Genomic DNA, 15,218 nt, shown 5'->3' with positions numbered 1-15,218 from the left:
GATCTCTTGGGCTCCTCACAAGTTTGATAAGGTGGTGTTCACAATAGAAGAATAGCTGTGCAGATAAAAAGCAGCATCAAATACATGAAATTTACAGCTCTTCTGTTTGTGATCTCTTTGGCTTCTCTCACCTACTGTCATCTACACTTCATACAACTGTGCAGATAAAAAACAGGATCAAGCATCTGCAATTCACAACTTTTACTTCCAAGAACTTTTATTCCTCACACCTTTTACATAGTGATATCATCTAAAACTGCTTTGACAACACAGGGGATAGACGTAATTGCTTACCTGAATGACTAGCTAATGGAAGTTTCTTCAGTAGATATTCAGTTGCATCTTTATCATCAAGACTATTATTCTGGTACTCTATCTCTGTTGGATACTAATAGACACAATGTTCCATAGAACAATATCCTTTTAAATACATAAAAATATATTAACCCTACTCCTGTGCTACAGTTAAGAACCTTGAAGGCAGAGGGTTTCAGGCCTTATGCTAGCAACTAAAAATGCAATTCCATAGAGATTCATCCATTGCAGAATTCGAGTCATATAGCACTCTGCCAGGACCTGAAAACATTTAACTTCACATCCTGATGGTTTACAAGCCCTTTTGATAATCTGGTTGGCTCTTGCATAAGGTAAAGAGGTCCTTGTCAAAGTCCAAGTCAGAACCCACCAAGAAGGCTTACTCTGGGATGGAATCCTTATCAGATTTATAATGATGAATGAATAATGCCAACTTGCAGAATAAAAAGTTTGCAATCTTCATGTAAGAAGTATTTTTAAGAGGCATGAATTCAATGACCTTGAAGGTACAAACTTCTGCCCTGTCCACTTTTGAGTAGAACCTTGTCAAATTTTCTTGATATAAGTGACCTGCTGAATGAAGAACTTTCCATCATGAGACCTTTCATAAGCTGGTACTAGATATATATGTTCTCCTTCTTAACCTCTGGTTTAGGTCTGTTGGAAGTACAGTTGAAACCAGTAGTTTACATACACTATATAAAAAGACACATACTGTATGCATGTTTTTCTCGTGTTTTTTACAAGCTTCCGCCATAATCTTCACAAGGTCTTTTGCTTTTGTCCTTGGGTTGATATGCACATGTCAGTCCAAAGCACGGTAATCTCTGGGACACAGAACCCATCTCCTTCCTGAGCGTTATGATGGCTGGAGATTCCCATCTTGTTTGTAGTTGCATATAATTGCTTGTACAGATAAACGAGGCACCTTCAGGTATCTTGAAATTGTACCCAAGGATGAGCCAGACTTGTGTAAGTCCACTATTCTCTTCCTGATATCTTGGCTGATTTCTTTAGAGTTTCCCATGATGCTATACAAAGAAGCAGTGTGTTTCAGGTGTGCATTAAAATACATCCACAGGTGTGTCTTTAATTAACTCGGATGTTGTCAAAAAACAGAAGCTTCAAAACACATGATATCATCATATGAGCAGTCCAGAATTGTTTAAAGGCATTGTAATCTTAGTGTATGTAAACTTTTAACTTTGCAGTAAGTAATAAAAATGCCTTACAACATTCTTTCTCTCTCATTATTCTGGCATTTGTCAAATAATACAATTTATTGTAATACTAATTGACCTAAAACGGGAAAGGTTTATTCTGATTTCATGTCAGATATTGAGAAAAACATGCATAGGTGTCTTTTTATATAGTTTATGTAAACTTCTGGTTTCAACTGTACTTACCATAGTCAATCTTATGACAAAACAGATCTTATCATTAGAGCCCTTGATAAAACAAATGTTGAACTGTCTACTAAAAATAGGCTTATTTACCATCCTACGACCCAGTAAATTGGGACTTCAAGAGGTTTATGCTTCTCTTCTGCTCCTAAAGAAAAGGTCCTGCATAAATATCATTACAAGACTTTCTTCATGGCTATTTGCCTCATCATTAGTGGATTCATCATGAAATCATCCAACAAAGGCTGCTGCCATGTTTTTTTTTCCAACGCTCCCTAGTTTGTAATTGGAATGTATCTGCTCCATCCACCATTTTGATCTCCTCTTATGAGAAATGTAAACTAGATTTCTAGAACTATCCTATTGTATTGAGATCTGTTAACTTGTAGATAAGAGAGGATGAGACTTTATTAGCTTTGTGAATGAAATGCAATAGCGCTGTTGCCTTAAGGAATATGCTAATGAGTTAGCAAAAGAGCTGCAATCCTAAAGCACTATGTGCCCGGGTGCTAAGAAACAAAATGCTAATAAAGAATGCAAGGATGCGCTGCAATGCTACTCATATATATATGTATATATATATATATATATATATATATATATATATATATATATATAAAAATGCTAGACAAGTGGTCATACCTGTCACCCGAAATAGCTGTGCACAGAAAAAAATGATGAGCCTTCCAAACTTTGCAGTAAATGCTCCGGACAGCAGGGGAGTGCAACACAATGCTTGACACGGCCTGTCAGTGCACTATCCACCTGGATAGCTGCTCAGGACTGTGAGCATGCAGACGATACTGCCGTGGATAGGAGTAGCATTCAAGGTGCCGGCAGGAGATCTGGATCTGTGGCTGCTGGATGATGTGTGGATGTCCAGGGCCGATGAAGCAGCATCTGCTGTGTAATGTGAGCATGCACATCCTTCTTCTTATTTGCCACACAGGTGTGACCGACTGGCACTCCTCACTGGCTTTAGGTGGATACCTTCATCCCCTGGTGCAGATTGCTGATCAAACACTGGGCGGCACCCCTTGTCTTCATCTGACTTGAACTACACACCTACTATTCAGCTGTTACAGGAATATTGAGGCTTCTCCATTCTGGACTCCCTGTTGACTGCCTGGTCTCTACCGCTACACCGGCCTCACCAGCACGCAGCAAGGATCTGAACTGTACCTGCACATCAGCCTGACCGGCACACGAGATCCTGCTTCATCGGCCCTGGACATCCACACATCATCCAGCAGCCACAGATCCAGATCTCCTGCCAGCACCTTGAATGCTACTCCTATCCACGGCCTGAGCAGATATCCAGGTGGATAGTGCACTGACAGGCTGTGTCAAGCATCGTGTTGCACTCCCCTGCTGTCTGGAGCATTTACTGCTGAGTTTGGAAGGCTCATCATTTTTCCCTGTGCACAGCTATTTCGGGTGACAGGTAGGACCACATGTCTAGCACTTCATTAGCTTTGTTTCCTGGAGAGGCAAAGGCCAAAGTTTTCAATTTGCATTCATAGATAGTTGAATTAAATAAGACATTAGGCAATTTCTTTTCCTTCTGGATCCCTCTCTAGTATAGCATTCTCCACTTGGTTGAATTAAGTCTGATTTCAATGGATCAGGTTTGCTGTACAGCGTCTGCTCATAATATATTGATAAACCAGTATAGGCTTAATTCTCTTTTTCTCTTGGTTTTTTGTAATGACTAGAGATGAGCGTTGTTCGACTCGAACTGTTCGCCAATCTCAAATTCGAGCTATTTTGGGCGGTGTTCGAGCCGTTCGGCGAACACGAACGATTTGAAAAAAATTCGGCTGTTCGAGGTTATGTTCGATAACTGTTCGTGCACCAAAATCATAACTGGATTTTTTCTCAGTAATGATGAAAATTAATGCTAATACGCAGTTTGAGTGTACAGAGGGGCGGGGGGAGCGGCAGGGGATGGATCTCTGCAGGAATAATGAAGATCTCCATTTTTTTTTCTCTTTCCCGCATTTACAGTGGGGAGGTGCAATCTGTCAGCCTATCAGCAGCGCACACACGGAGCGAAGTGCTTTCTTTCACACAAGCAAGGGCATGTGTCATTGGCAGTGTATGTCACATGTCCTTGCCCTATAAGACCCAGCCATTTTCCCCGTCGCCACCATTTTCTCACTGCTGCAGCTGCGTGTTAGACGGCACCGCTGTTGCTGTGTGCGCTATACCTTGATAATTTCAGATAGCTTAGGAGTAGTGTTGAGCCACCCCCGTAGTGTTCGAGTTCGGTTCGGTTCGTCGAACACCCGTGTGTTCGCCGAACTGTTCGTCGAACTGTTCGTCGATCACCTTCGAACACCGTTAAAACCAATGGCAGGCAAACAAAAACACACAGAAACACATAGAAAACACTTCAAAGGTGTCCAAAAGCTGACAAACTGCTCAGAAGACAAAACTAACACATGGAAAAGTGACAAGTACATATAGTCATGCGAAAAGAAAAGAGGTGGAGGAGTAAAAGGAGGGGGAGACACAGATATAGGCATGTCATGCCCTTCTAAAATCCAAAAAGTGAGAAGCCGACACGGCCAGTCCGTTCCTGCCTGTGCCACCTCTGTGGGTTTGTGCCAGAGCCGCGGTGGACCCTGACGGCCAGCCCCCCTATCCCAATACTGGTGCCTGTCCGCCGGTGGGTCGAGGCCCCCCACGGTGGGGGGGGGAGTAACATCTGCAGAAGAAAGACCATCTTCCAGCCAAACTAAGATGTCGACTTCTTTTCGTGGACAATGTGATACGATCCCATTCTTACGGACACGCCCATCGCTACAAATTCTAGATGAGGCACAAAAACAGGAGGTGCTTCAACGGATATCAAGTGCTCCTTCAAGTGGGCTCTCCATCACCTCAATTTCAACATCACAAATACTCCAGTCCTCAGAGGTGTCACCCCAATCGCACTTGCTTCCTCACAGCTCCCAAGTCTCCAGCTGCCCGTCTGAGTATGGGGTAACACAGATGGCTGAGTCTGCCCAGCTGTTTACTCATACTATAGCCTGGGAAACGGAGGTCTGCTCCAGAGCTTCTGTTAATCCAGATGAGGAAATGATCTGATCCGATGCCCAGAATCTTTATAAGTTGGATCCAGGACCAGATGAAGAAGGTTCTGAGCATAATGTAGACCCTTGTTCCCAAACTGTAACTCCTGTTGGTGGAGACAATGATGAAGACGATGATGAGACTCAAATACCTGATTGGAGCGACAACTTGACTTTTCGGTCAGGGCAGGAAGAGGTTGGCTCTGAGGGCGACGGGTGTGATAACACACAGGGTTATGATGACGAGGTTGGAGATCACACTTACTGTCAACCCACATTCAGACAGTCGATGAGGTCAGCAGAGGAGGTGGAGGAGGATGTGACTAGCCCTGGGGATGGGGATGACTCGGTACCCGGGTATTTGCCTGGCCTTGGGGATGTCGCGGTGGTCGGCTCCCTGGCCCATACCCTGGGGTCTCTCTTTAAAAGGGTGGATAATTGTTAATTTTATAAGAGTTCATGACGCCACCTGTGGTATCTGGTGACAAGCACCAGCGCTGCAGCAGTCCACTGAGGCCGGTGATAAGGCAGCTCGATGGTATAGCTCCCCACAGGTGGAGCTAGGTCTCAGGGCAGCGTATGCAGGGGGAATGCAGGACAGGCGAGACCCAGCTGGGTCAGAGCAAGAACGGGAACGGACACGGTAGTCACTTCAGTACCTTTTACTGGTGGAAATTCAGGCACATCCCGGAGAACTGTAGGCTGAAGGGTGCATATCAGGATCCTCCCCAATGAGCGGGTGTAGGGCCTCCTGTTTCTTGCCTCTGCGTAGTAAGTTTCTGACCTGCCTGGAGCTAGGCCTAACTTTGTCTCTGTCCTGCGCTGGCTGACCTTGTGGTAGGGCCTTCTCTTGGAGTTCACGCTCCCAATATGCGGGGCCTAAGCGTCTCCTGGCTCTGTTACATATCAGCACCTTAGCGATCCTGGGACTTGTAGTTCTCCAGGGATTCCGGTTATGCCTTACTGGGTCATAGAGATACCGGTAAGCTCGGATCCTGTGTCTGGTAAATGCTTCGGGGTGAGCTGGTTAAACTCCTCTGCCCCTTATGTACTAACTCGCCACTCGCCTTCGGCCTACTCGGGCCCTCACTAGGCTATACACACTAACGGCAGCTTGCCGCGCTTCACTGATCTTACGGCACCGGCACACCTTAAGCTCTATCTGGGCTCCCTGAATCTAGCAAGCAGGAGCCTCGTGCTCCACTGCTGAACTATTAACTGCGTTCTCTAGACTAGACAGAGCTCCAATGCAGACTGACCTCTCTTAGGCTTCTCTACTGCAGGAACTCTTCAGAGGAACTGAACTGCCTAGCTCCACCTTCCCTATTTATAGCCCTAACGGGCTCCCTCTGCTGGTCTGAGGTGGAAGGTGGAGATGTGTGAATGTTTATGGGGGCCTCTTGTGGAGGATTCCATCAATGCACTCTTGTAGGATCTGTGATACCAAGGGCAGCGGGGCATCACAGATGCTATTGACGACGAGGTTAGGTTGCGCCTTCCTGAACAGAGACGTAGTACTGGAAGCACGTCAACAACTGCATCCTCAACCACAACTCTGCCTCTGACCACAAGTCGTAGTGGCTCTTCAGGTCACATGGGCTCTAAGCCTTGCATAGCCTGGGCATTTATTCAGATCGATAAGGATGACCCAACTCGTGTTATCTGTAATATTTGTCAGCAAAAGCTAAGTAGAGGCCAAAAAATACATAGTTTGAGTACTTCATGCATGTACCGTCACATGGATATGAAGCATAAGTTGCAGTGGGAAGCTCACTGTGCTACAATGCGGCCTAGCCGGCTGGGCCAACCACCGTCTGCCCCATCTTGTGCATCCGCAGCCTCTTCATCATCTGTGACTGGGGGGACAGCAGTCACACATGTTTTTGGACGCAGACCTGCCACCTCTTTACCCGCAACAGCCAGTGTGATTGGCAGGTCGTCAGTTCATTGGGAAGTGGAAACACCTGCTAGTGTTGAGCGCTCTCCGACATCGAGAGCACCACCTTTGGATCAAGGCAACCTAACATGTCCGCCTGCATCTTCCTCACAGACCGGCAGTTGCCGGGGACACCCTACTCAACACCGTCTAAGCACAACAGCCAGCCCTCGGTCCCTCAGATGTGGAAAAGTAAAAGACCATTTCCTCCTAACCATGAGAAAGCTAAGAGGTTGAATTTCACCATCTGCAAGCTGTTGGCTACAGAAATGTTGCCTTTCCACCTTGAGGACACAGAGGATTTTCAAGACCTTATGTCCGTCACAGTGCCCCAGTACCAGATGCCCAGTCGGCACTACTTCTCAAAGAAAGGTGTGCCTGCGCTCCACTAGCATGTCGCACACAACATCACCGCTTCTTTGAGAAACTCTGTGTGTGACAGGGTGCACTTCACCACAGACACTTGGACGAGAAGGCATGGACAGGGGCGTTACATGTTGCTGACTGGGCACTGGGTAACTATGGTGACAGCAGGACAAGGGGCTGCTGTCCAAGTCTTACCGTCCCCACGAGTTGTGTGTTAATCCTCTTTATCTCGAACTTCCTCCACTGCTTCTGCCTCCTCAACCTCCTCTCGGTCCTCCACCTGCACCCAAAGCCTGTCTGGTAATGCCACCTGCTTTCTAACTGCGCAGAAGGAATCCTGCACACCTCCTTACTATGCTGGCAGCAGGGCTCAACGCATCAGTGTTTACTTTGAAATGTCTGTGAAATGTGAGTCACACAGCTGAGGAGTTTTGGTCAGCTCTGGAGACCCAGTTTCATGAAAGGTTGTCTCCACTGGACCTACAACCAGGGAAGGCCATGTGCGACAATGCTGCAAACCTGGGTGCGGCACTTCGCCGGGGCAATGTCACACACGTGCCTTGTATGGCTCACGTGTTGAACCTGGTTGTCCAGCAATTTTTAGCCCACTATCCCGGACTAGATGGCCTTCTGCAGAGTGCACGGTCGCTGTGTGCTCACTTCCGCCGTTCGCATCCCGCAGTTCAACGACTTACATCTCTACAGAAGTCGTTGGGCCTGCCAGTTCACCGGCTGAAATGCGATGTGCCGACATGGTGGAATTCAACTCTGCACATGTTGCAGCGACTGTGGCAGCACCGACAAGCCCTGGTGCAATACGTTCTGACGTATAGCCTGGGCCAACGAGATCCAGAGGTGGGGCAAATCACGCTGGAGGAGTGGTCTCAGATCAGGGACCTATGCACCCTTCTGCACAGTCTTGAAATGGCGACGAAGATGTTTAGTGCTGACGATGCCATTATCAGCATGACTATTATGGTGATTTACATGCTGGAGCACATGTTAAACAGAATTCGGAGTCAGGTGGTGGGACAAGAGGAGGTGGAGGAAGTAGAGGAGGAGTCGTATGCGGAAGGGATAACATCTCCAAGGTCCAGACGGTTGGCAGCACCAAGGCGGCAGGCATGGGAGGGTGGGGGAGAGGGATTAACCAGGGCGCATGGTAGCAGCCAAACTGTTGAGGAAGGTGCAGGAGCCGAGGAAGAAGTGGAGGACGAACTGGCAATGGGCATGGAAGACTCATCAGATGAGGGAGACCTTGATCACTTTTCTGTTGTGCGAGGTTGGAGGGAGAGGGCAGAGGAAGGAAGCATGATTCTTACCTCGCTACCAACACAACAAGGACTTGGTCCTCCTGGATGCGCAAGACACATGAGTGCCTTCTTGCTGCACTACCTGCAACATGACCCCCGGATTGTCAGAATTTGAAGTAATCCCGACTACTGGGTTGCCACACTCTTAGATCCCCGGTACAAAAGAATATTTGCCGAAATAATTCCTGCCATAAAAAGGTATTGACGAATGCAGGAGTATCTGTTGCAGAATCTTACATGTGCTTTTCCACAAAACACCAGTGGTGCACGTAGTGAATCTCACAGTTCTAACTTGCCAACGGTGGGACTGTCGAGTCTTCATCACTCAAACAGTAACAGTAACACAGTATCTGCTGGTAACAGCAATTTTGTGGAATCGTTTCACCACTTTTTTAGACCATCCTTTGCAAGGCCACAGGAGACAAGAAGTCTGACACATAGTCAATGCCTAGAGAGGATGGTACAGGAGAATCTCCAAGTGAACATCGAAGCCATGACTGTGTCACTGGACCCTTGCTCATTTTGGTATTCCAATCTTGAAAAATCGCCGGAGCTCGCCACTCACGCCTTGGAGATCTTGTCATGCCATGCAGCCAGCGTTCTCTCTGAACATGTGTTCAGCGCTGCTGGTGGTGTGCTGACAGATAAGCGCACGCGGCTGTCCACTGAGAATGTAGACAGACTCACGTTCATAAAGATGATCAAATCATGGATTCGCAAGGACATTTCTACCCCTGTGTCATCCTTGGGAGACTAAAAGCTTGGGGATTTGGTAAAATCACCTCACCAACCGTTTTAAGCAACAGTGGGGCAATTGATGCCACTTAACCCTAGAACGCATGACCATAAAAATCTACACTTTCACATACCTGGGGCCCTTTAGGCCCGTGTGCAAATAACATGGAATAACTCAAACTCAAATGACAAACAACTATATACATGAAGAATACCTAGAGTTTCAAAATTCTAACTAAAGTAATCTTGCAGAAAATAGAAAACAATTAACTGGGCAGGCCTGCAAGGCCACAGGTATGCGTTCTAGGGTTAAGTGGTGTCTGTGCCACAATTTTGGGAGTCCCCTTGCTGTGTCTTACGTGACGTTGGCATCGTCAATTCCAGGTGGGTTGGGTCGCACCCCCCCCTTTTAACTGTAAGAAACTACATACACTATGGCTTGGGGTAACACAGATGGTTGAGTCTGAAGAGCTGTTTACTCAGAGGTCTGCTCCAAATCTTCAGTGTCTGCTAGTCAGCGTAGAATTTTTAACTGCATCTAGCCTAGGCAATACTTTGGGCATAGTATCCCAGCTGCGAAGCAAGCTGCACCGCCTGTGTATCTAATAAGAATTTTTAAATTAATCTAGCCTAGGCAGACTGTGGGGAAACCCAACCAAACCCAGATGCTCAGCCCCCCTACCGCCCCCCTTTCATGGACAACCCAATAATGTAACTCTTACAACTGGATGGGTGAGGATCGGTCACAGCTTTATTAACTCTTTATACTCATTCCATTAGAAAGGCATTTTATTTCTAAAATAATTCAGCTTGTTGCAGCATGCCCTGGGTCACCACTCCGGCAAGTTGGCCAACAAGTGTAACTCTCCAACATGTCCTTTGTATTTCCAGGCCACGGAGGATCCAGCATACTCGTATGCAGGACTCTGACCCCCACCCATCACTCTTAACGCTTGTTCCACTCCGTCCTGGAGTCCTGACAGGAATATGTCCAGTCCAATATCTATTAAGTGAACACCGTCGGGCCGTATGAGGCCTGCTTTATCTCCTTCCAGTTGTCGGTGTCGTATCACTACACCGCCTCTGTCTCTTCTAAATTTTGCCATCCGAATATTTATTACCCGCCTTGTCCATTCGATGGCCGTGATGTCTCGCGCACCTTGCCATACCGCTATCGGCACAATCTCTGACCATACTATAGCTAATTTTGTGAAAAATTCTCTGAAGCGCTCAGTGTCTAGTTTCATTATTGCCATTAGTTATGCGCTCTTGTGATGACCTAGGTTGTTTCCCCCGGCCTGTATAACTAAGATGACCGGACCTCTTGCCTCTCTCCCTACCTTGATTTCCTCCATTAGTACCTGTGGCCATAGCAGGCCTCTAATACCTCTCCAGTTGAAATATGTGTTATGAAACTCTAATTTCCTCCCGCCTGGGCGGACTTTCGCCCTTTTTTGTGCCCAATATATATACGAGTGGCCTATCACTCACACTGTTGGCTTAGCGTCACCTGTAAAAGAAACAAACCACGTTAGGATAACAAGTCCGGTCTTATGTATGTCGCCAAACACGTGGATCGCCATCTCCCTATCCTCTGAACTTCCGTTTCTGACAGTCCTGCTCTTGCTGCTTCCGTGGCCGCACCTATGCGGAATGAGTGTGTCCCGTAATCTTTGGGGTGGTTCCCTGCCGATGTTATGCATTTATTAAATATAGCTTGGAACAGGTATCTTGATAATGGCGTTCCATCAATGTGTGATACAAAGAAATTACTTTGTGATCTGATGGTTAGATATGTTTTTACTATTGTTGCCTGACTCAGTGTACCGTTTGTGGGTTGTAGAAGTACCCAAGTACCCCTGCCCGCTGGAACCGTTTTCGATTGGTGTATGCGTACACGTATTGCATTATTGGCTATGACTACTTCCTGGTGTAATAAGCGTCCACTGGTGGTAATTTTGGATTGAGGGACTAATTCGCTTATACATAGCGCCCCGAAGAAGGTGATCACAAATGCAGTAGACATTAGTGTTGCTTCAAATTGTGAGTGTCATGTTAATGGTGTTAGGGATAGTGTTGAGCCACCCCCGTAGTGTTCGGGTTCGGTTCGGTTCGTCGAACACCGGGATGTTCGAGGAACTGTTCGTCGAACTGTTCGTCGAACACCTTAGAACACCGTCGAACACCGTTAAAACCAATGGCAGGCAAACAAAAACACATAGAAACACATAGGAAACACCTGCAAAGGTGTCCAAAAGCTGACAAACTGCTCAGAAGACACTCTCTTTAAAAAAGCCGGCCGGCAAATTCAGCAGCGGCATACACCGGTACCCGACAATTTAGACAAGAAGGAATAGAGCATCACACATAGATTAGATAGATAGAAACATGTCAGTCACACATATAAGAAGCACAGTGACAGTGTTGGTTACTGCACTTGTCATTTAGTGTAAAGGATTTATTAAAAAAAATATTAGTGTTTTCATGCACCGTCTCTTTAAAAAAGCCGGCCGGCAATTCAGCATCTGTACCCGACAATTTAGAACAGAAAGAATAGAGCTTCACACATAGATTAGATAGATAGAAACATGTCAGTCACATATATAATAAGTACAGTAATAGTGTTGCTTACTGTACTTGTCATTTAGTGTAAAGGATTTATTTAAAAAAATAATAGTGTTTTCATGCACTGTCTCTTTAAAAAAGCCGGCCGGCAATTCAGCAGCGGTACCCGACAATTTAGAACAGAAAGATAGAGCATCACACATAGATTAGATAGATAGAAACATGTCAGTCACATATATATGAAGTACAGTGATAGTGTTGGTTACTGTACTTGTCATTTAGTATTAAAATAAAGGATTTATTATTAAAAAAATTGGCGTGTGGTTCCCCTTAATTTTAGGCTCTAGCGGAGGTTAAGCAGACGGCTGGGGCAGATGTTTGAAGCCTGGGAAGGGGGTAATACCCACCGAGCTTCCCATGCTACTAATATCAGCCCCCAGCTGAATACATAGCCTTTACTAGCTATTAAAATGGGGGACCCCCCAAAAAAAATGACGTGGGGTCCCCCCTAATTTAATAGCTAGCAAAGGCTAGGCAGACAGCTGGGGGCTGATATTAATAGCCCAGGAAGGGAGCCATGAATATTGGCCCCCTCCCAGGCTAGAAACACCAGCCGTCAGCCGCCCCAGAAATGGCGCATTCATAGGATGCGCCAATTCTGGCACTTAGCCTCGCTCTTCCACGCTGCCCTGGTGCGGTGGCAGGGGGTAATAGGGTTGGGGTTGATGTCAGCTTATAATGCCAGCTGACATCAAGCCCAGGTTAGTAATGGAGAGGCGTCTATAAGACACCCCCATAACTAACTCCATAGTCAAAGTTAAAAAAAACACAAACACCCAGAATAAAGTCCTTTAATTGAAATAAAGACACAATCCTTTATTGTTCTAAATTAAACCATACTTACCATCACGCCCATTCCAGCTGAAGCCAACGATCTCCTGCAATAAAAGAAAAATAATAAAGCAACCTCATCCTTACCTTTCCATGGTTCCCACGACAGCTTCAGCTCTGCTACATCGAGATGACAGGCTGGACCGCAGCAGAACGCTGCCATCCAGCCTGTCATCCCGCAGACACTGAGAAGCGCAGGCATGCTTGCGCTGCTCAGCGTCTCTCTGTGACGACATCCAGATGAGCCGAGTTCATGTCCAATGAACTCGGCTCACCTCATGCACGTCACTGACAGCGTGGGAAAATTCTCACGCTGAAGCGCTGATTGCAGGAGAATTTTCCCACGCTGTCAGTGACGTGCAGGAGGTGAGCTGAGTTCATTGGACATGAGCTCACCTCATGCACATCACTGACAGCGTGGGAGAATTCTCCTGCACTCAGCACTTCAGCGTGAGAATTTTCCCACGCTGTCAGTGACGTGCATGAGGTGAGCCGAGTTCATTGGACATGACCTCGGCTCATCTGGATGCCGTCACAGAGAGACACTGAGGAGCGCAAGCATGCCTGCGCTTCTCAGTGTCTGCGGGATGACAGACTGGATGGCAGCGTTCTGCTGCGGTCCAGCCAGTCATCTCGATGTAGCAGAGCTGAAGCTGTCGTGGTAACCATGGAAAGGTAAGGATGAGGTTGGTTTATTATTTTTCTTTTATTGCAGGAGATCGTTGGCTTCAGCTGGAATGGGTGTGATGGTAAGTATGGTTTAATTTAGAACAATAAAGAATTGTGTCTTTATTTCAATTAAAGGACTTTTTTCTGGGTGTTGTGTTTTTTTTAAATACTTTACTAGAAATTCATGGCGGTCATGTCTAATACTGGCGTGACCCCATGAATTTTGGGCTTGGGGCCAGCTGATAATACCAAGCTGGCCCTAACCCCTTTATTACCCAGTGAGCCACCGCACCAGGGCCCTGGATGAGTTGGGTACAGCGCCAGAAGATGGCGCTTCTATGAACGCGCCATTTTCCGGGGTGGCTGCGGACTGCAATTTGTAGCGGGGGGGGCCCAGAAAGCTTGGGCCTCCCTGCGCTGCGGATTCCAGCCCCCAGCTGCCTAGTTGTACCTGGCTGGACACAAAAATAGGGCGAAGCCCAACGTACTTTTTTTTTAATTATTTCATGAAATTCATGAAATAATTAAGAAAAAAAGGCCTTCCCTATATTGTTGTGTCCGGCCAGGTACAAATAGGCAGCTGGTGGTTGGGGGCAGCCCGTTCCTGCCTGCTGTACCTGGCTGGACACAAATATAGTGCGAAGCCCCACTTCAATTTTTTTTAATTATTTCATGAAATTCATGAAATAATTAAGAAAAAAAGGGCTTCCCTATATTGATGTGTCCGGCCAGGTACAAATAGGCAGCTGGTGGATGGGGGCAGCCCGTTCCTGCCTGCTGTACCTGGCTGGACACAAATATAGTGCGAAGCCCCACTTCAATTTTTTTTAATTATTTCATGAAATTCATGAAATAATTAAGAAAAAAAGTGCTTCCCTATATTGTTGTGTCCGGCCAGGTACAAATTGGCAGCTGGTGGATGGGGGCAGCCCGTTCCTGCCTGCTGTACCTGGCTGGACACAAATATAGTGCGAAGCCCCACTTCAATTTTTTTAAATTATTTCAGGAAATTCATGAAATAATTTAAAAAAAATTGACGTGGGGCTTCGAACTATATTTGTGTCCAGCCAGGTACAGCAGGCAGGAACGGGCTGCCCCCAACCACCAGCTGCCTATTTGTACCTGGCCGGACACAACAATATAGGGAAGCCCTTTTTTTCTTAATTATTTCATGAAATAATTTAAAGAAAATTGACGTGGGGCTTCGCCCTGTTTTTGTGTCCAGCCAGGTACACCTAGGCAGCTGGGGGCTGGAATCCGCAGCGCAGGGAGGCCCAAGCTTTCTGGGCCACACCCGCTGCAAATTGCAGTCCGCAGCCACCCCGGAAAATGGCGCGTTCATAGAAGCGCCATCTTCTGGCGCTGTACCCAACTCATCCAGGGCCCTGATGCGGTGGCTCACTGGGTAATAAAGGGGTTAGGGCCAGCTTGGCATTATCAGCTTGCCCTAAGCCCGAAATTCATGGGGTCACGCCAATATTAGACATGACCACCATGAATTTCTAGTAAAGTATTTAAAAAAAACACAACACCCAGAAAAAAGTCCTTTAATTGAAATAAACACACAATTCTTTATTGTTCTAAATTAAACCATACTTACCATCAAGCCCATTCCAGCTGAAGCCAACGATCTCCTGAAATAAAAGAAAAATAATAAAGCAACATCATCCTTACCTTTCCATGGTTCCCATGACAGCTTCAGCTCTGCTACATCGAGATGACAGGCTGGACCGCAGCAGAACGCTGCCATCCATCCTGTCATCCCGCAGACACTGAGAAGCGCAGGCATGCTTGCGCTCCTCAGTGTCTCTTTGTGACGGCATAAAGATGAGCCGAGTTAATGTCCAATGAACTCGGCTCACCTCATGCACGTCACTGACAGCGTGGGAAAATTCTCCTGCACTCAGCGCTTCAGCGTGGGAGAATTCTCACACTGAAGCGCTGAGTG

This window comes from Phyllobates terribilis, unplaced genomic scaffold (assembly GCF_046119375.1).
Source record: "Phyllobates terribilis strain yellow unplaced genomic scaffold, ASM4611937v1 Scaffold_5__5_contigs__length_657084704, whole genome shotgun sequence".
Taxonomy (NCBI): Eukaryota; Metazoa; Chordata; class Amphibia; order Anura; family Dendrobatidae; genus Phyllobates; species Phyllobates terribilis.
The sequence above is the reverse complement of the archived record's forward strand: the minus strand, read 5'-3'. Positions refer to the sequence as shown.